Source organism: Leptonychotes weddellii, chromosome 5 (genome assembly GCF_054177405.1).
Source record: "Leptonychotes weddellii isolate Sample4059 chromosome 5, ASM5417740v2, whole genome shotgun sequence".
In the NCBI taxonomy this organism is placed as follows: Eukaryota; Metazoa; Chordata; class Mammalia; order Carnivora; family Phocidae; genus Leptonychotes; species Leptonychotes weddellii.
In genome coordinates this window covers 37,815,668-37,838,209 of record NC_138373.1, presented here as the reverse complement: position 1 = coordinate 37,838,209, position 22,542 = coordinate 37,815,668, and the positions used below count along the sequence as shown (strand labels likewise).

The window sequence follows — 22,542 nt, the reverse complement described above, 5'->3', positions numbered from 1 at the left end:
GAGAAGGCGGCTTCCTGCTGAGCAGGGAGCCCGATGCGGGGCTCGATCCCAGGACTCTGAGATCATGACCTGAGCCAAAGGCAGACGCTTAACGACTGAGCCACCCAGGCGCCCCTCTATTTAACTTACTTCTAAGATTCAGAAGTATCAAGGCATGCTCCTTTCTATTTCATAGGTATCATTTTAAAATATACAAGATTGAGTTTCTAACCACTGAACTAAGAATTTTACATTCATGTTAATAGGGAGATGTCTGTGGTTGTCTTCAAATCTATCAATTATATAGTCTAACACCAACAACATATATATGAAACTACACATTACATACATATACATCACATGCATGCATATATCCTATGTAAATCTATCCCAGATGGACACACATATAATCACCTACGTAGTCATGATGTTTTTATGCTCTAGGAAAAACAAATGTCCTGCTCAAAAAACTAGTCCATAAATATCAAAATTTTCTGTAAACCCAATTGGACATTATGCTCAGGACAGGGTTTTTTTTTTTTTGTTCCAATATTCTTTTTCATACTCCTCAGTTGGAGTATGTTTTTAAATCTAATTTCTGTAAACATCAGGAACTTCTTTTCAAAATATTAAAGCCTCACTTCATCTCTGTTATAGATGTGTATATGCTCTGCATATACATGTGTCACCTATTTATTATTATAAATTTGAATACAGTCCAGTTATCCCAACACCATTGGTGGAAGAGTCCTTCCTTTCTTTTGGTTCCATGTCTGGAGCTTCCTCTTTTCCATTCTTCCCTCATTTTTAATTCCTGTGCCAACAATACACTACTTAACGACTGTGTTTTAATAGATCAGACCATTCTTAGGGTTCTTTTTCAGCATTTTCTGGATGAATATTGTTCCTATTTTCTTCCACCTAATATTCAGGGTTGGTCATTAAGTTGCACTGCTGAAATCATCATTGGATTTGTACGTCTTAGGTTTTGGAGAGGGTTAATATGAATAACGTTAAATATTCTCCGCTGGGAAAACCATGTCCATTCACCAAGGTCTTGTTTGGTCTCTTCCCACCCGCCCTCAGATTTTAAGTTCCATGAAGCTATGGCAACACCTCACCTTGCTGAGCACAGTTTCCTTATTTCCTAAGCACAGAATGGGTGTGAATATCTACGAGTTGAATGAAGAGAAGTGTGATAGACAAAGGTAACCAAAAGTTCACGTAACAGACAAGCAAACATGCTGCTTAAGGCTTTGCCAGGGTCACAGACTGGAGCCCGGCAGAATTCAAACAATCCACTGTCTCCTAAATATCAGAGTTCAGACCACATAGTGTCTTACAGGTCTGTGCTCCCTTCCCCTGTAAATGCACACTGAGTAGTGGCTTGTGAACAAAATACTCAAAGGCAAGACAACCTCACAAACTGACTTTTCCAACACTGAAGTTTCCCATCACATGGACAGTCTTCAACTGAGTTGATAAAAACTGCCTCGCTAACGGTTAATAAGCAGCAAGCAATTAAGCCTTAGCCCAACATGAATGCAATATTTGTCTTGAACAGGTATAGAAGCTCTAGGATACCTACAAAGGAAGAGCCCTCGAAAGGCTGGTGAGGTCCTGGAAGAGGAGGGAGTTCTGACAGATGTGCTTCTGAGTAGCGCTCAATCCTGGTGGTTAATTTACACGGCACGCAGTTGATGGTGATGATGCAGGGGTGATGCAGGGGTGCATGCCCCAAGCGGCAATGCCATCAGCAGGGCAAGACGGTAGCTTCCTCCAACATCACACAGAGGACTGAACCACAGCAAGGCGCTGAGAATTATAGATCTGTGTTCACTCCTTAACATATGCAGTTACCTTAAAACCCAACACACGGACACACTAGGTACTGACGCCTGAGTTTTGTACATAAGAAATGAAATAAAATGGGCCATTGAGCTATTCATCATCATATGAAAAATAGTGAAGAGTTTAAAAAAAAAAAAAAGACAATAGCAAGGTTTTTTTTTTTTTACCTTGTCTTTCACAGAAGATAAAACTGAGTCAATTGACAGTGATTGGAAGCTTAAACATATGACCCCATATGTATATTTAAGATAACATATGAGGGGTTCCCAGGTGGCTCAGTTGGTTAAGTGTCTGCCTTGGGCTCAGGTCATGATCTCAGGGTCTTGGGGTTGAGTCCCACTTCGGGCTCCCAGCTCAGTAGGGAGTCTGCTTCTCCCTCACCTTCTGCCTCTCCCTCTGCTTGTGCTGTCTCTCCCTCTCAAATGAATAAAATCTTTAAAAAATATATATATATATGTGTATATATATATATGAAATGAAAACGGTCTCTCCAAAGGATCCTTATTTCCTCTTTTGTATTCCCAGTGATAAATACTCAAATCATTTATTTCTGGCTTTAACTCCTGTCCCTAAATACAAGTTGTATGTTGTTTAACATCCAACATTGTAAACAGCATCCTTATGTTTTCAGGATTCAGCCAACTTCTCTTTCCCCCAGTTCCTCCCCCAAAATAGAGGAATATTACTCTTTTGGGTATTTTCAACTTTGTATATTAATCCTGTATTTAATTTCTTGTTTCATTATTTATTGGTACTCTATTTTGCAGGATGAGGACTTGAATGCCCTATTACTAGGAGAACTTATGAAAACTGCATCCCTGCTAATTATCACTTCTCTGCTATGTGATATTATCACATCTCCACACATAGAAGCCCCCTAGATAACCCTACAAGGAAATAACTGTTGGTAATGAAAAGAACATTTTTAATTAGGGTGAGTTTTCACATTTTGCCATATCCGAATCAAACAAAAATTTGATAATTTTTGTAACTTAATTGCAAAACAAGCATCTTCAGCTACCACACTCCACCAGAACAATAAATGGGATTTAAATTGAGAGCTGTTCCCAAAGATTCCTATTTTCTGTCTCCGTTTCCCTGTTGCTGAACGGTTCCGCTTAACGGTTCTTTGTATATTAAAAACTAGGCTATCGAAATATAATGCCAATTTAAGGTACAACAATTATTTATATTAGCGTTACTGGGAGAAAAAAATATGATGTGGTAAATTAATCTTTGTGCAGCAAAGTACTTCTTAAAATAGGTTTTCAGCATGCATGGTAATGAACTATTGCTATCTCGGCTGAACAGACATCTTGAAATAACTATGTCCAAAGTTGTTTAAAATCCGTTCCTGAAAATTTCAGTTTCAGCAATGCAAGGAAGATGGATTTTTCACTTAGAACACCCAACACCACAAGCCCTTCCCCACCCCTGCCCCCCGAATCCCTTGCTCAATGTGGGGATGCATGAATCAGCTGTGACTTTTACATGCCTCCCTCTGACCTTCCCATGATAATCATAATAATGCCTGGCTGCTGAGGATCAATCAGCCTTCATAAAGGCAGCAGCCTTCAGATTAATCTCCTATTATTAGTTTCACAAGTTAAAAAGACAAGCCAGACAGACAGGATTGCTTTCACTGCTGTGTGCTCCCCTAAAATTATTTCCTGTGGACCATAAACAAACAAATTTCCAATTTGATGAGGCTATAAATGTGCAGGCTTCATAAAAATTAATTTAAATGGATGTGACAGAGTTTGGGATTGTAGAGATTAGGGGGACGCCTGTCATAATTGCCTGCTCAGCCCCCCTGTCACTCAGGAACCCCACAGCTGCATTTGCAGGGCTCACCACTGTCTGATTCTCTGATCAGATTCCCATCTCCCACATATCCTCTCATAAGGCTTCCATTCTCTGCCGTTTAGCCTTAATTACCACTTCCGGTCTCCCTTGACAACCAAATTAGAAGGTACATGCTACAACTCCATAATGATCATCATCGTCATCATTAATACTTTAAAAATCACAAACTACTCGACTGTAAACCCAGGCTAACCTTGTCAAGGTTGGATGTCTTCTGGTAACTAGATTTTCTAGGATAGCTTCAGCACTGGAAGATAAGAAATGCAATTATATAATCTTTTTTTTCTTTCCCCCTTACTTTTATGTACAATTACCTGAGCAGTTTTTAGATGAAGATGGAAGTGGAAAATTTACAGAGATTCACCTGGAGCAGAATGTTTTAACTCCTGGTTGAGTATAGGTAACTTCTGTTGGGCTTGGCTAGGGGGAGGGAGTCAAACCCATGGCCATTTGTGTGGTGTGATGAACAGTTTTGATTTCATCATGGAGCCTTCTGAATCTACGTATGGACTTGGCTTGCTGTGGGACTTTGTGAAGGTCAGAGGATCCATCGAGCTCTGCTGTATCTGTAAATATGAATAGTTCAACCCCGGTACCTTTATGTATCCACCAGACTCTAGTTTTGGGGCTGCATCCTAAGCAGAACAGGTAACTTCTGGGGCGCCTGGGTGGCTCAGTTAAGCATCTGCCTTCGGTTCAGGTCATGATCTCAGGGATTGAGCCCCACATGGGCTTCCTGCTCAGCGGGGAGCCTGCTTCTCCCTCTCCCTCTCTCTCTGCTCATTCTGTCAAAATCTTAAAAACAAAAAACCAATAACTTCTCCTTTGCATGTGTTTCCCACCACAGTTGTAAATTTTCTATTACAGTTTCTATTTTGGTTTTGAGACATATAACTAGAAACTTCATATCTTCCCTCATGAACCCCTTGCATAAACATCCATTTTTTGGTTTTTATTCTTTGTTGGCATTGGGGCATCCTTTAACCACCTGTGAATCCTACTACCCATGGCAACTTCTGACCAGCACCATTTTCCATTAATTCCTACATTTGATGGTTGTTAGTGCTGGAGGTGGGGGTGCTGGTGGTGGGGAGCGGGTGGGGGTGCTCATTGGCAGAGATGGTTATCAGTGCTGGTAGTGGGTGGTGGTTGGTAGTGGTCAGTGGTTGATGGGGAAGGTGGCAGGGCCATTGCTGGCCATGTTACTGAGCCACATTTCAGACCTTTGAGTCACAGGATCATCTTGACTAAAACCATGTTTCCTTTCCATTGTTTTTTGGGGCTTTCTCTCCATTTTTCTCCTTAATTTCCTCTTCCTCATTCATCCTGCCTGTGGATTCTTAGGTAGGTAGAAACAGAATCTGGACTTTTAGAAGAATAACTCAGATCTTACTGACATCTTGCATAATTTATAAGCAAACCTTCCAGCCTCCATGAGTGGAGATGTCTGAGGAAATATGTCTAAAGTATTTTTTAGCTTCTCACGGGGCTTCACAAATCAAAGATCTCAATACCTAAATATAACTACAGAGTTGGTTTTCTCCACCAGATGTAAAGTAAGGCAGTTTATTTTTATAATGCTTGGGGATATATGTAATATCACATATTCACATATTTGCAGTCATGCCCATGCTTGGCTGAAGTTTTCATTTTTAGTGCAGATATTGATCATCAGAAAGGTAGAGCTAGAACAGAAGCTTCTGAGACTGAAGGGTATTTTCCAGAGTCACTTTGTCAGAAAGCTAACAGGTAGGTAAACATAATTCAATGGGAATGTATTTATTCCTCCAGAAGAGATTCACTAGGAGTTGAAGGGAATTCAGTTCAGTACTAAGATAATACAAACCGAACAGTACTGTCAAGTATTATTAGGGTGGGCTGCAGTAATGATCGTGTGAGCAAAAATCATTCCAATAGTTCACCTGACACAGCAGTCGATTTGGAATAAAAGATAGCAATGGGATTGTTGGTTGTGGCTGAGGAAGTCAAGGACACGCTGAGCAGATGTGTAAGGCAGTGTTTTTGCAGATAAGGGGAGCCTGCAAAACGGCCAGAACTCCAAACCTCCGAGCCTGTAATTACTGCAATGCCCGTATTGATCGGGATAACAACCACGCAGATGAAGGCCGGGGAGCTGATCGGGTGCGTGGGGCAGGCTTGTTTTTTTAAGCAGTTTATTGAACTATCTACATGGTCTCAGGCGATTCTAGCTCTAATCCTTGGAAATTGGAGGAATCTTGGGGGAGTAAAAATGCAATGAGACCTTGACGGAAGAGAAGCTTCCCTTGGATCGAGATGATTTATGGTGAGAAAACACACAGTTCGGGTCAAAAAGCATCAAGAGAGATTAAAAGTTAAAGCAGCACTCACGAGTGACTGATTGGTACACGATCTGAAAGTGATGGGGCATTTAAAAATAGCCCCATAATGACTTGAGCATCAGAAACACGACTCTGGGATCATTGAAGGGAATGCATTGGACGAATACTAAGAATTTCCACCAGATACTGGCCTGACCATTAGACAGGTCCCTTTTTAGTAACATTTATACATCAACGTAAGTCTCCCTAACAGCTTATGAACTATATTCTACTGCCCACCTACTTTAGCGATGAAGTTAATGGCTGTTCAGGGAAAATAAGAGATTTCCCCGTACACATAGTTAATAGCCAAGATGGGTTTTTAAAGGACACACTGCCGCCCTATTGAAAAAGCTCAGCTGGTAGGAAAAGCGATGAGGCTTTTTACATTTTAGATTTTCAGATACCATGGTTACTGGATAGTTTAAGCAGCCAAGGGTCAAAGATTCTCTCATGTACCTTCAGGATAGACAGCTTCCTCATGCTCAGGTCCATGTGCATGAGGAGGAGGAGGACAGAATTCAGTGAAGGTAACCCTCCCCTGGATGAAAGCATGAGCTTCACCATGCTCTAGCCGGAGGCCTTTGGGAGCCTTTCACCTTGCTGTACTGGTTTCCTCCTCTACAAAATAGATAATCATGATTACCTTACAGCATTCCAGTGAGGAGTCAATAAGTGAGAGCTTGTAGACTGTTCGGGAGACTCCTTGCACCACGTGGAGTGGAACATGGGAACTCCTTGAGAACCAAGTAAGAACAGCTGCATCGACACTGATTCTTGGACATCGGAAATGATTCAGTACCAGAAATACTTAATTTGCACTCATTTCTTTGAAACAAGATGTGGGATCTCTTTTCAGCTGGCCGAAGAGAGGACGGGGGACCTGTCCAAATGTGGCGGTTTATTTCTTGCATCAAAATTGGAAACTTACCTTGCATTTGAACCTTGTTTACTCACAAACGTGGGTGATCATAGTTACTGCACAGATGGATGCTCAAATAAAACAGCTCCTCACTTAACAATACTGTGAAGCACCACATACCAAGCACACCTCCAGGAGTTGATGTGGCTGCTTTTCCCCCACCCCCAGGGGAAAAACATCCATGCAGGGGCACCTGGGTGGCTCAGTCGGTTGAGCATCTTGCCTTCGGCTCCAGTCACAGTCTCGGGGCTCTGAGTTCGAGCCCCGTGTGGGGCTCTCTGCTCGGTGGCAGGTCTGCTTCTCCCTCTCCCTCTGTGCTCTCTTCTCTAATAAAATCTTAAAAAAAATCCATGCAGTTTTGCAATTATTCAAAGGAATTAAATTCTTGAAATTTCAAACTATGATCTGAAATGAGTTTGCTAAAACCCCAGTGTAAACTTATAGGTATTACAAATAACCTCCTAGGGTTTGTGGTGAAGCCCATGAAAATACTAGCTTGCGGAGGCAAATTCTCTATAATCACAACTCCTGAATAACCATCTGGAGTTAGAGACTTCTCTGATCGCAGATACTTTGATCCTGGGTAATAGAAAGCAGAGGCCAGGACCCTCTGACAGAGCTAGGAGAACTCTAACAATCACATGGTGTTTCCTAGCCATCTTGGGGCAAGAGCACAGAGCCTCAAACCACCGCCTAGAAATTCGCATTCAGTATGTCTGGGCTGGGAGCACAAGTCTCTCTTAAGGAAATCTGAAAAGGAAGATACCATGAAGCTAATGAATTTTAAACTACAGGGAACTCTTTTTTAAGCAATGGTCACCTCCAAGGCCTTGGCAGAGGCCTGGTCAAAGTACACACATCAGGTATTATTGTGGTATTTGCTGAAGTAAAAGGTTTTAGTTCTGGTGACTGCCGTATGGCAGACAGCTGTGTAAGACTCCCCTGCACCTTATGTGGGGGCTTTGGGGACCCAGCTGGGGGACCTAAGTAATGAGTTGAGCTCGGGCCAGGGGGTGGGGGGGGGGTCTTAGCTCTGACTGAAAAGTCCTCACATCTGCAGTCTGGTTAGGGGCTAGGCTAGGTGATGTAGGAAGTTTCCAGATCGCTCACTGCCTGTTTCTCCCTGGGATTCTATGGGGCAGGACCCGCGGAGGCTCTGCAACAGGTGTCGATCCTGTGGCCCAGGCCAGGAAGTGTGTGCTTGCAGAGAAACAAGGTTCGCAATGAGGAAAAGCAGGAGACAGCCCATGGAAATCATGCTCAAGTCCGATAGCTCATAAAATGGATACTTGACAGATTGTTTTTTTCCAAAGTAGTAGTCCAGAAATAGTTGCAGCACATTACCAACATTTAAATGACCTGACAGTTCTTTCAATATTAAGAAAAACTTCAACAGTTTTAAGAGCGAGCTTACTCCCAGTGTAGAAAACACTGCAAATGTAGAGCTAGTATGTGAACAGGGGTCCACAGTGGAGGAAGTAGACTCAAGGTATCCGTGAACACGATGACTTCACAGCTTCACGGTGTTAGGGTGTCCAAGGTGACTTCCCATGCCTAATCCCAAATATACTCACTCTCCTAAATAATTTTAAATTTTTACTTTTTCTTAAAGAACCCCCTCCCAGTTACAATGTTCTCTCTCCATAAGAATCAGACCCACCCTTTAGAAAATCCGGATGATTTTAAAACACAAGACATATATAGTTACTTGGAAACCATGGCTATAGAACTAGGGTTGGCAAACGATGGCCTACAAAGGAAATCTGACCTCCCACCTGCATTAGTAAACAAAGGGTTACTGGAATACAGCTCTGCCATTTGTTTACGTGCCTACGGCTGCATCCTTCCCACAAAGACAGAGTTGAGCTCTTGGGGCAGAGACTGACCCCTGCAAAGCCTAGACCATTTCCCATTTGGCCAGTTTGCTGAGAAAGTTTTCTCACCTCTGGGATAATATAGGATGCAGTCAACATCTACGTACCGGCCCTCACTTCTGGGAAGGTTGCATTTTGAGAGTCCACCAAGGTTTTTAAAATAAAACACTGTACTTCAAATAACCATGCCTCATTATACACTTTAGATTTCTTTAAAGAGAAAAATACAGGAGCATGTACTTAAAGTTGATTTTCATAGTAAAAGAATGTTTTCCCTTAATATACATTAGGATCCTTAGATTGCTGCCAGCCGTAGACCAATTAATCTCATGCTGCCTTATATTGGAAGGTCTTTGACTTCCAATCGATATGGATTTTTTTCATCCAATAAAATAATTTTATGGATTAAAATTCACTTTGTATTTTTTAAATCCAGCATGAAGTCAAACAGATATTTTACAATAGTAAGTCTATTTCTTAGGTCTATCTCATGATATACCTCAGGGTTCTACAATATTACTACACATTGTTAACTTCAATCTTAAAATATTTAAGTGTTTCTAACTCTTAAAATTCCCAACCAAGGCTCCCTGATGGTTTGTTTAGGAGAAAACTAGAATTTTCAGTGAACAAAACACGTGTAAACATCTAACAAACGTGGCCCAGTGTCCACACACACTCCTACATACAGTTGTCCTAAGGTTTTTCTTTATTGCTCTTGGAAATAGAGAAAAAGATCCCTCCAAAGTGTGTCCCTAATTACTCTATGGCTGGGCTTTCTTTGCATTCCAAGTGTTTTGTTAATAAAGGTTTGCTCCTTTCCAACACAGGCAGCTTTTGCACTTAATTGATACTGAAGCCATAATTCAAATGGAAAAAATAGCCCTGCCATAAAGAGTAAAAAAGCAGCATACAGGAGAAAAAAATATATATTTTTATCACTTTGAGGTTTGGTGAAATGGAAAGCAGTGTTTTTACAGAGCCATTCTTGACTAGTCACAGGACAGAGGACTTTTTTTTTTTTTTGGCCAACAGGCCTGCCCCCATGTACCATCCAGTTTTCACTCCCAGGAGGATGTGAAGATGGTGGTTTGCTGAAGCTCCAGTCACAATCATCTTAGTGCGACATGAATCCTTTTACATAACATCTCATACACCCTGGGCATTCACTGAAGGATGGTATGGCCTCAAAAGAAATGGTCTCACTCAAGGAAAGCCATTTACGCTTTTGTGAATCTACCAGGAGAGATCTCCTGTTCTCACCTGCAGTCAGAGTCCTTCTAGAAGCTCTTCATAGGTAATTCATGCTCCCACACTGCAGGTCATTTCAGGATCCTTTCTCTGAGAGTGAACCCAGACTGGGTCATACAGTAGGACAATATGGAAACTCAGGATCAAGGATGTGCCTTTTCTCCACTGAAAGTATTTGTGGAGACTTTTGATACAGTCCTGATCCACAGTGTGCCAGTATACAAATGAGATTATATAGGATTGTGTTCAATCTCAAGTGAGCAGCTAGGAGAGAATTTACTAAGAAACAAGATGTTTGGTATTTTTGAAAAATATTTTGGACTTCTGGGGAAAAGAGTATTAGGACCCTAAGCTTACCTCATCCTATGGATACACCTAAATAACAACTCAATGTAAATAACCCAGAAAACCACCTGAAGACCGGCAGAACAGACCGTCCACAGCTACATGTAGAGAGGCCACATGGAAGAGGATAGGAAGGGCAGAGACACAGTAGGGAGCTACATGGACTCATGGGATGGTCTGTGGGAGGGACTCGCAGGCAGGCGGAGGGGAGAGGAGGAGAACACACCCCAGGCATGAGGAATCTGCACTGGGAAGATGAATCCTCATCACATTTGGCTTTGAAAACCAGAGAGCCTTCACCTTCAGGAGTTCTTACAATCTGTGGAATTTTAAACACCTGGAATTTTAAAAATCAGTAGGTTCAGCTCTGGGAGAGCAAGAGAGTGATAGGACATTGAGTCCTTGTCCTTAAATATACAGCATAACAAACAGCCCTAAGATACAGCATAGAAAGAGCAGTTTGAAAACCACCTGGGGTAATACAGGAGGGAGATTTATTTACTAATCTCAGAGTGTATGCTGGAGCGACAGGGATCTTTGGGCAACTTCTCCAAGAACAAAAGAGCTGGCTGGCACCATTTCCCACTTCCAGCCTAGATATACCAACACCTGCATGAACCAGCTCAGTATGAGTACTCTCCACCTTGCTAACAGCACACCCCTCCTCTCATGGCAGAGCCTCCTAAACCTTGCTAACACTGCCTACCCAGCCCCTGTGCTCTTCTGTGGATCCACTCCCTCCAAAGCAGACTGCCTCAGTCCCCAGCAGCTGCATGGACCTTGCAGGTACTCTCCCATGGACTCACTCCCTCCAGCACTGCAGAAGGAGTCTCCTAAACAGCTCCCAGTCCCTTCCTACAACAGACATGCAGAAATCTTGCTAATACCATGCATCCTGCCTTCGTAATATCCTGTGGACCTGCCCTTCCTCCAACATGCCCTTGGCAACAGTCCACCCAAAGCTGTGCCACAAGCCTGGCTATGTACAAGGGCCAGGACCGCTCTGAACTGACTCAAGCCTTGAGCAGAGAGGAAGATAACCACACACACCAGTCCAACTGCAACTCTAGCAGTGGGCTGGGGGCAGACATCTGGTCTGACAGGCTGCACCCACCAATGAAAACCTCTTGGGACAACACAAGGAAAACACACTGCAGTTCAGTGGGAATGTAGCTCTGGCAAACATCTGGTCTGACTCAGCTCAAGCCCACTGCATCCCTAGATAGGCCCCTTAACAACATAGGGACCAAACCCTGCCTATACCAAAGAGAGCCATATTAGATGACTGGACTCAAGGAAAAATCAGCTTAGCCAAAGCTCAGCCAAAAGAGTAGGATACACACAACACACCTAGGAGACCCTCCTGAAGCACCAGGTTCTGGTGAACAGGGGACAGTGCACTGTAGAGCACTATAGGACCTCAGCTTCATAAGGCTACTACTCTTAAGAGCAGAACATGTAGCTGACTTTCCTAGCACACAGAAACAGAAATGTACAGAAATTCATTGCGTTTCTATACACTAATAGTGAAGTAGCAGAAAGAAATTAAACTGTCCCACTTATAATTGCCTCCAAAAACGGAATAAAATACCTACGGATAAACTTAGCCAAGGAGGCCAAAAACCTGTACTCTGAAAACTATAGCACACTGATGAAAGAAATTGAAGATGACACAAATAGAAAGGTCCTCTATGCTCATGGACTGGAATTTTAAGATGTCCATACTACCCAAAACAATCTACAAATTTAATGCAATCCCTATCAGAGTAGCAACAGCATTTTTTAGAGAACTAGAAGAATCCTAAAATTTTTATTTGAACCAGAAAGGACCTCAAATTACCAAAGCAATCTTGAAAAAGAAGAAACTGGAAGTATCAATTCCAGATTTCAAGGTGTCCTAAAACTATAGTAATCAAAACAGTATGGTGCTGGCACAAAAATAGATGCTTAAATCAACAGAACAGAATGGAGAACCCAGAAACAAATCTACAATTTATACAATGAGAAAAAAATCTCAATAAATGGTGCTGGAAAACTGGACAGCCACATGCAAAAGAATGAAACAGGACCGTTTTCTTCCACCATACACAAAAATAAACTCCTAATGGATTAAGGACTTAAATGTAAGATGTGAAACCATAACAATCCTAGAAGAGAACGTAGTCAGTAATTTCTCTGATATTGTTCATAGTGAATTCTTTCTAGCATGTCTCCTGAGGCAAGGAAAACAAAAGCAAAAGTAAACTATCAGTAGTACATCAAAATAAGTTTCTGCACAATGAAGGAAACCAACAGAACTAGAAGACAACCTATGGAATGAGAGAAGATATTTGTAGAAGATGTATCTTATTAAAGGCTTAGTATCCAATATATATATAAAGAATTTATGGGCAGAAGACTGGAACAGACATTTCTCCAAAGACAACGTCCAGATGGCCAAGAGACATATGAATAGATGCTCAATGTCACTCATCAGGGAAATGCAAATCAAAACTACAATGAGATATCACCTCATACCTGTCAGAATGACTACAACAAACAAAAAACAACAAGTGTTAGTGAAGATGCAGAGAAAGGGGAACCATCTTGCACTGTTGGTAGGAATACAAACTGGTGTAGCCACACTGGAAAACAGTGTGGAGGTTCCTCAAGAAGTTAAAAATAGAGCTACCCTATGCCCCAGCAACTGCACTACTGGGTATTTGCCCCCCCCAATATAAAAACACTAAATTCAAAGGGATACCTGCACCTATATATACATTGCAGCATTATTTGCAATAACCAAATTATGGAAGCAACCCAGTTGTCCACCAACAGATGAACAGATACATATATATACATATATGTATGTATATATTATAGAATACTATTCAGCCATAAAAAAGAATGAAATGTTGCCATGTGCAATGACATGGATGGATCTAGAGGGTATAAAGCTAAGTGAAATAAGTTAGAGAAAGACAAATGCCATGATTCCAGTTATGTGGAATTAACAAATGAAAAAACGGCTGAAATGGAAAGAAAAGATCTTCAGAAGCTTGTCTCTTTCCATGCAGCTCTACGTAGTGATATGGTATTGGAATAACTGTGCATATTCCAATGCAGGAATGGCTTCATCCACTATAGATGCTGACTCAGAGATCCTGGAGGACACACAGATGGGCCCTGGGCTGAAGCACAGTCTCTGATGTTGGTTTGCAAACCGGACCCCATACAGGGAGGTAGGGGACAGACCAAAGAAAGAGGCAGGCCCTTCCAGGCAGGTTTACTAAGCCAGGGCACTTACATAGGATGCTGTCCCGGCAGCAGCAAAGGGAGTACATCCCTGCATCTACATACCAGAATCTCAGATGATCACATGGAGACCTAGATGGGGTTTGGGCCCATGCACTACCATCCATGTGGCCTTAACAGCACAAGGCTTCACCCTTGAAACAGCTCTGGTCATGGGAACAGTGGGCAGTCATGTCCTGTCACTGAACTACAAAACTCCATCCCTAGTGACCGGCTCCTACAATCTCACACACCCGCCCCCTCCTCCTCTTCAGTGATGGCCCTGTGCTATGGCAAGGGGTCTTACTAGCTTGGAGGTGGTTTTTTTGGCAGCTCTGTGGCTGCATTAGAGGCAGATGGCACAGCAAAAATAGAGGTACATACAAGAGAAAATACAGATCAAGATAGTGATTCCCCAAAATAAGGAATTCCTTTCCCACCAACAGCCCCAGGATCCAAATCTTGGATTTATTGAGTCCCTTGAGCTAGAGGTCAGATAGTTCACAGTATTCATTTGTGCCTTCGTGTGATTTACTAAGGATACATCAGACCCATCAGGTATGAACACATAATATTCTTCCTGAATAGCACAGGTGCCTCTTTATGAGGCAGTGATCATGTCCAAGCCCATCCTATTTTGGAAGACAGCTTTTCTCTTAGAGACACTTCAGTGTTCAGAAATGACAGGCTTTGTCAGCTATCCTCTCTGGCTTGCTGAGTGAATTTAGTAAGCATTTCCATGTGTGCTATGATGTCCTCCAGGCCAATGGGGGAACAAATATGGTGGCCAAACGACCATAGGAGTGAAGGAGCAAAATGTCCTCACCTGGCCTTGTGGAGAGAGAGGTTGGCAGCTTTAGGGATTGGACCAGGTTGTGCACATCATACATGCTGGCTGGGAGAGGCAGCACTGTGAGGTGTGAGGAGACTGGGGACAGGATGTTCCAGACCAGGACCCCTACCCTTGTCCCTCTTTTGATGGTGCATGTTCCATTCCAGACATAGTACATTTCCACAGGTCCAGCTTGCAGCAGGACAGTGAGATCCCAGTGGAGATGGAGTAGTTCTCCCTCACTTAGGGGTGAAAAGTAACTCACCCATTCCAGGGGACCTCCCACTGCAAATTCCAGTAGCTGATGCCTTTTCCAGGTGGGATGAGGCTTGCTGTTCTCAGGAGCACAGCAGGTCAATCCATAGTTTCTTGCAACTTCCGTACCTTTACGGTACTGGGTGCCTAGTAGGGTTCCCAGTCTGGCCTGGGAACAGCCCTTGTACTTGATCAAATATATAGAAGTCTGAGATGGTTGGTTAGTTCACTCAACTAACATGGTTTTGCATACTAGTAATTTGATCTGCTGCTCTAGTATTCATTTTTCCTTTCCATTACCCCTGTGAGTTATAGGGAAGATGAAACTCTCATCCAATGTCCTGTTCTCAAGGCATATTTAGAATCCTCACTTGGAGGGAGTGGGGCAATACAGTCAATTTGTCAATCTCTCACTGGCTAGGAAGTCCAGAGGATGGTCCTAGACTCCTCCGGCAGTAGCCGGGGGAGGGGGGGGTGCAGGGGGAGGCCATTGTGGAAAACACACAGGACATGGTGATACTGCATTAACCTAGTCACTGTACTTCAAGGGCAATCTGGCATCCTTGGCAATGTGCCATCCCACCTTGGTGTTATGGTGGTTGCTCTTTCTATGCACCCGATCTGCTGTATCTACCAAAGGATCAGTAGCTGGGGTTTCAGGTCCCCGATGGTGAAGCTATGGTCAGTGCCTTATGAACCAGAAGGTAGAAGGCAGGGAGGATGCCTCAGACTCTTACGGATGGACCCAAGGGCCTTTCCACGCATTCTGGTCCTGCAAGGGTTTATTCATGATCATCCACCCCTCAGCTTCCCATTGTCCAAGACATAGGGTTCATCCGTTTAGAGCAGGCCTGCTGTCCGTGCAAGGGGCCAGCAGCATGGGCTCATGGGTGATCACCAGCCAGTCCACTCTGAACTCAGCCCCCAGCTGCTGCATGACTGCCATGTGAGAGGGTCCCCCTGGGGGAGTGCTGCGGACACTGCTAGGAGCTAGCGTTCTGTAAGGGAGTGGATCAGCTTTCTGTCCCCTCCCAGAGCTGGGACCAAAGTGCAGGGGTAATCTTTCCTTCTGTTGTCTGCCCCAGTGCCTGACTCCTAGCTTCCGGGGTCATGGACGCCTCTGACGCAAATGGCAGCCCTGCTTAGGAGATGCCCAGAGCTTTCATCTGTTTTACTAGTACTTTTGCTGTCTGAAGGTGGCCTGCTACTCTGACCCCCAGCCCCACATGAGCCCTCTCTCTGCCAGGCAGCATAAGGACAGGAACACTGTGCCAGGTAGGGAATTAAAGTCCCCCAGAGCCCCCCAAGCCCCAACAAAGGCTTGCACTTCTCTCGTTCTTAGGAGTTGGATAAACCCACAGCTTATTAATCACAGGTTTTGGAACAACAGGCGTCTTACCTGGCCAGACGACACCCAAAAGCTTACTGTAGTATCTGGGTCTTGAATTTTCTGTAGGTTCACTGCCCATCCTCTCCCTCACAGATGCTGCAGCAAAGCTCATGGGGTGTCCTGCAGCAGGGGCAAATCTTCACGTTAACATATCATGTAATGGGCCCATTTCACCGACGTGCAGGAGGAGAAGACAGGTCTGGAGTTACCATCCCATGACATACGGTGGGACTTGCAGGTAGCCCGGGGGTGGGGGGGAACACTGGAAGGTACACTGCTGTCCCTCCCACATGAGGGCACCATGCATCTCCTTGAAGACAAAGCTATTCTGCAGGAACACTTTAGCAAAGGCATCAGAGTAAAACAATAACCGTAAAGGACAAAACTCAAAAATGTCCGTAATTAAAGATCTGGTAAGTTCATGATAATGCCATTGACACGGACAGTGGGCTACTTCTGCGACACACAACACAGTAAGAGAATGAGAAGGAGGACTGGTAACATACCAGGACATAGATTTTTAGGAATTTCATGCAAGTAGAACCTAAAGAAAGTTTAGCATTTCTTATTTGACAGTGCTTCTCATATGATTTAATAAAGAAACCTAGTTAGTTTTTCTCTCTCCTATAATGAGACAATACATCTTTTGGGATGTTCCAGGGATCTTGTGGAAAAATCCCAAAGTTAGCTCAAGGTCAACAAGACCTCATATAGAATTTAATTTTTTTTAAATGTGTAAAAAATATGAAAATGTTTTAAAGCACTTGATTAAACAGAATCTGTTTAACCAAAATGACAAAACTTTCCAGGCAAATACAGTTACCTAGGGTAAAAAGAAACAGAGCTCTTTTAATAAACACCATTTTCTTAAGTATTTAGGGCTTTCAGTTAAGGCAACATGTCACACAGGGGGGTACAGAGGACGTGATCTGTTCTCTAGGCAGATTACTTGAAAGGTAAAGAAAAACTGTTCACCTTCTTCTCAAGAATACACCAATAGTCCAAGAAAACTTTGTCTTTTCAGCAGATAAAAACTTTTTTAGCTTTAAATACAGCATTGATAGTGAAGTTTATTTTTCTTTAAGCCAATTAAATAGAGCCCCTTTAACAACGGATTTTGGTCTTACCCCCTGGAGGTGGAAACCCTCATGTATGCGACATACCCATGGACGTACTTCACAGACTTCACAGCTTTCACCCCAAATTTTAGCCATGAATTGGCTACAATACGAAAAAACTCACTCGTTTATGAAAAACAGTTGACTCCTAATTGCATCTCTGGCAGACGGAACAAGTTACCCACTCAAATGGCTGAAACTTCATAATCGTGGAGAGGACCGCTTGGATTTTTATCTGCCCCTTACCATGGATGTTGCGGGGGCTGGTGGACCGTGCCGGGGGCGGCAGGGGAGCTTCGGCAGCAGTCCATGTGTTGGGAAGCTGCTGTGTCTCTTTGCCCTTCAGTCTCCGGCAATCCTGGGCAAGGTCTTCATTACCTCCTGGCCATTTACACTTCAGACAGAATATGGAAAACTTAGAAAGCACAGAAGTTCCCTCCTCCGAGCTTGGAGGCACATTTCTCTGTCAGGAGACAAACCACAGGAGAGGCTGAACTCTAGGAAACAGACCGAGGGTTGCTGGAGGGGAGGGGGTGGGAGGTGCTGTAACTGGGGGGATGGACATGAAGGAGGGCACATGATGCAGTGAGCACTGGGTGTTGTATCTGATGAGTCACTAAATCCTACCTCTGACACTAATACACGTTAACTTGAATTTAAACAAGGATGTTAGTTGGGGAAAAAAAAAGTTCAGGATAGTTACTGTTAAAACATTCCCTCATATCGGGGTGGGACAGCATGGGGTACGGTTTCCATTTCCTCCTCAGCCTGCGCAAATCCTACCCCCTCCACTCCCTCTCCCAGGGATTCCACCTTCCAGTGTCCCTTGTCAGGCTTCGCCACAAGCACCCAGACCTCAACGCCAGGCAGCTTGCCCCCTCCCAGCTCTGCACACTGTCAAGTCTGCCCGCCTCATCTGCCAGCCCTGAAGCCAGCAGACTAGTGGGCACCTACAAAACTCAGCTCTTCACCTTCTTCAGCCTCCAGGTGGGCATCAGCAGCCAGGCACATGCCCACTGCAGACGCCAGGCCACTGGGCAGCCGTGTGCTCTGCAGTTTCTCAAGGAAGCACGTGAGACTACCTGGCCTCTTCAGGGAGATCCACAAGCATCTACCAGACAAGCCACTCGTCCCCACAGAGCTGGGTGGCCAACTCAGGAGGCACCCCCCGCCCCCATCCAGATGTCTCCTTCCTGAAACCATGTCTTGAATCTCATGGCTTGCTCGCCAATTGTTAGTTCATATGCTGGCCCCCACACGTGGAAAGCAGGGAGATGCTGAAGAGGCAGGCCACTCCAGATTGGTAGGTGGCCGGTTTAACAGGCAAGGAAACTTACATACAAGTTGGTCTTGGGTGGCCACAAGAGGAGTGTAGCTCCACCCTACCCCACCCAAACCTTAAGTTTAGAGAGACCTTCCCTGGGTTCAGCCCCATATACTGTGCAGATAATCGTGGCACCTTACTCTCTCAAGAATGGTTTCCACTCTGGGAATGGTGGAGAGCGCTACATTCCAAGGATGGAGAAGGTGGGGGGCGGGGGACGTCTAGTTGCCTGGGGCCAGCTTGTGGGTAAGGGTTCACATCCTGTGACCTTCAACAGACCAAACTATACCCTGTTGACTTGCTATTCTACAAGGAATACACAGATCAACCATTCAAGAGAACGGAGTGTGAACACACTGTCCCAAGCGAAGCTCTTCCCTGAGGCCCCCAACTTCTAGGACAGCTCTCCTGTCACCACCACCGTCTCCCACAGGACCAATTTGATGCTCATCTGTTTTCCTGGATGCCGCAGGGTAAGGAGCACCCACCTCTCCCTCCATGTTCATGTCCCCAAATCAGTTCCTGTGGGATACCCATCGTCCTCCTTACTCCTTTGCTGTAATAGGGAACTTAAAATCCATACAAGATCCAAACACTGGCCTGCATCTATCTTCTAAAAATACTGACATTAAAGAATACAATGGGAATGCATTAATACAGTAATAAGTATTGAAAGACCGTTTTAAAACTTTACATTGGGATATAAGTGGAGTTTTTAATAAATGTCATACAATGTTTGACAGTGATCATATAAGCAATGAGAGACATTTAAAGACTAACCTTCAGATATGGTTTTATGTAATTCTAAAACTGAAGAACCAAAGAAATTGAAGCAAATCCAACCACTGCATTAGTGGTTGCGATGTTGTCCGTTTCCCTTTACTCCAAAAAGCTTTACTTCTGATTGACCTGAAATGCTCGATTTCTCTTCTCTCTTAAGAGCAGCTTTGGACCCTGAGGCAATTAAAATATTGATTAGCCATTGCCTAAGTGTTAGCATTACTGTGAAAAACTGAGGCATGTTAAAAATTTTTGAGTTTGAGCAAAAATCGATTGGCATCAGGCAGCACGGAGCTAGAGGTGGGTAGGGGCCCCCACCGATGGAAGACTCTGGTGGAGAGAAGGCAAGAGCAAAGCAAGGGAATCATCAGCTGGCTTCAGCTGGAAGCCTGGCCCACTGTCTGTGCCTGGTCGTCCTTGGGTTCCCTTTGGATGCCTTGAGGCATCACGGGCTGAGGTTTGGGTTTGCCCAGGTCATCTGCCACGGCATTTAGCCCAGTGCTTGGCCGAACCCAGGAGCCCCCAGCTTGGATCACCAGGCTCTTGAACTTAACAGAACTTAACTGTATTTCCTCATAAAGCCTCCACATACTCCCATATTTTATGTCATTGGATAGGATCCAGAGAACATTTGCTTTGGGGAAAAAAAGGATGAGAAGTTGGCTAGAAACAAAATCTGATGCCTCTTTTGTCTTCAGTGGGGCTACTATCAATTACTTTCCCAGTGATCAATTCTGAAGTGTCAGCTTGCTTTAATGTATGCTTCAAAGGACACACATATCCACATGTACCAGGGATCACACTGGAACTCAGGCTCATAATAGTAACAAGAGCTAAGTCACTGAGCCTCCTCTGTGTCTGGAACAATTGTTTTTCTTACAGCAGTCTGATTCAACAAACTTTGTGAAGGTATTTGTCCCAATTTATAAAATGAAACAGAGGGGATCTTGCAAAGTCATGTCTAAGCAGGAATAGGAAATATCCAGTAACTTTTAAGGATTTATTTACCATTTAAATCAATCCTCAAAATCACATGCCCAGACTCTATGGGGTGAGGTTTGATGACATTCTTGTAGCACGCATGTCAATTCCCACTTGGTCAACTCCGATTGCATCTTTCCCCCCTCCAACTAGTTCATTCAACACCTAAAAAAGTTCCATGCTAGTATTAAATGTGGTTCCCCAAAGGCTCTCCAATTTTCATCCTCAAAGCTTTGCATTTCAGGTCCCAGATTCTAAATGTCTTAAGGACGACACATTACCTCCGGTCTAATGAATAGATTAAGATTTTGGACCAAGCACATGAACAGGTCCCCTGAGATCCCTTGGAAAAAGAACTTGAAAACCACTGAGGTTTTCTGGGGTAATTTTGCTACAGAGGCCTCTTGAGAGTTTTGCAGACTAGGAAAGATGTGCTATTTGATTTTTTGGTTTTTCTCTTTGACTTTGCTCAATCCTGTCCTTGCCATATTCCCAGGCATTACACCATTGCTACTGGGGGACTACAGTGAGCACCCTGGAGGAAAGACTTATTCCTGGAGCGTGTTTCCTGATGCTCTGCTTCATCTCCATATTTACTGATTCCAGCATGCAACCCCTGCCACTTGAAGGGGGGTACATTTTCAGCCCTAATAAGCCTCTATTGTGGGACTTCTCATATTGAATTTTTTTAAATTTCAGTATAGTTGACACATTATCTTCAGGTGTACAGCCTAGTGATAAGTCTATGCATTATGCTATGCTCCCAAATATAGCTACCATCCATCGCCATACAACACTAACATAATACCATCGTCTAGCTGCACCTTTCATCCCCATGACTTATTCATTCAACTGGAAGCCCACACTCCTTCCCCCATTTTCCCCATGCCTTCAATCTCCCTTCCCTCTGGCAACCTGTTCTTCTCTATAGGTCTGATTCTGCTTTTTGTTATTGTTTTGTTTGGACTCCACATATAAGTGACATCACATGGTATTTGTCTTTCAGACATCTCACTTAGCATTATGTCATCTAGGTCCATCCATTTTGTTCCAGGTGGCAAGATCTCCTTTGTATAATATTCCATTATGATGTGTGTGTGTATCCATTCCTTATCCATTCTTCCAAATAGGTTTTTAATCTTTATTGCCCTTGTTTCTCTCTACTGTCATCTAAGATGGTTGTACCTTTCCAATACCTTTCCTTAGAAAATCACTGCCTGAGGGGCACCTGGGTGGCTTGGTTGGTTAAATCACTGCCTTCAGCTCAGGTCATGACCTTGGGGTCCTGGGATCGAGCCCCACGATCCTGTCATGCACATAAGTCTTCCTGATGTAACAAGTCGTCACTGGTAATAGCGCTCTTTCTGGTACAGGGTCCCCTGAGTTCTCTTAGGCAATTGAGAGAGAGGTAAATGCTTTTCCTGTGTCTGCTGGGTGTTCCTTGCCTTCAGCTCAAAACTATCCACATGCCGATGTGGAACCTCTTGGGGTGACGTGTTCTGCTCCCCTCAGTCCCAACAAAGATTCTCCAAGAAGAGTCCTAATCCAGAAGCTGAGGTGGCAGACTGCTTCATCTCATTGAATTAGTCCTGCCAAGAGGTCAGTTCAGTTCAACTCAAGAAGTGCTGACATAGGTGGGCTCCTCTATTGTACAAGCAAAACAAAAACAAAACCAAAAGCCAAAAGCTCAGAACCATAAATCCCACAGTGGACTAGAATCCTAGTTTGAGTTCTAAAGGCTGCCAGTCGAAAGCATGTTTAGAGGCCAGGCTCAAACCATCCTTAGATGGTGTTGGGGCCGGCCTGGCAGGGACAGCTTGCTTGCTTTCTAGTTTGAAGATCTCTGATGGCCTGGCGGTCACACAGCAATGGGCACAGGGATTATCCCCACAGGAGCCGCAGTGGTGGGTTCTCTACAGTTTGTGCCAGCTTTATCTAGCCTTGCCAGGCTTTGGCTAAAGGGGTTGGAGAAAATGGAAATGTTCGTTTGGGGATGGATAGTCAAATCCTGGAGAAGCCAGAGGAATTCAGGATCCAGTTACAGTTAGAAAACCACCTCACAAACATAACAGTACTAGAATCTAAGACCCATAAGGAGTTTAACTGAAACAACATCTCCCTACAGTTACTCCAATTTCTAT

At 43.9% G+C, this 22,542-nt stretch overlaps 1 long non-coding RNA gene across 2 annotated transcripts in view; it reads right to left on the bottom strand.

The window, feature by feature from the left end:
* The window catches only part of LOC102734156 (uncharacterized), a 67,029-nt gene extending 47,974 nt beyond the window's left edge, over window positions 1–19,055 (bottom strand). Inside the window, exons 1-2 of one of the 2 annotated variants that reach the window (XR_014145078.1) lie at window positions 17,563–19,055; window positions 14,819–16,318 (exon numbers count right to left, since the gene is read on the bottom strand). This is a non-coding gene — a long non-coding RNA (uncharacterized LOC102734156). Of the gene's footprint in view, window positions 1–1,567; window positions 1,765–14,818; window positions 16,319–17,562 lie in introns of those variants that run through there. The other variant, XR_014145079.1, reaches the window with a different exon arrangement.
* Between the last annotated feature and the right edge of the window lie 3,487 nt (window positions 19,056–22,542).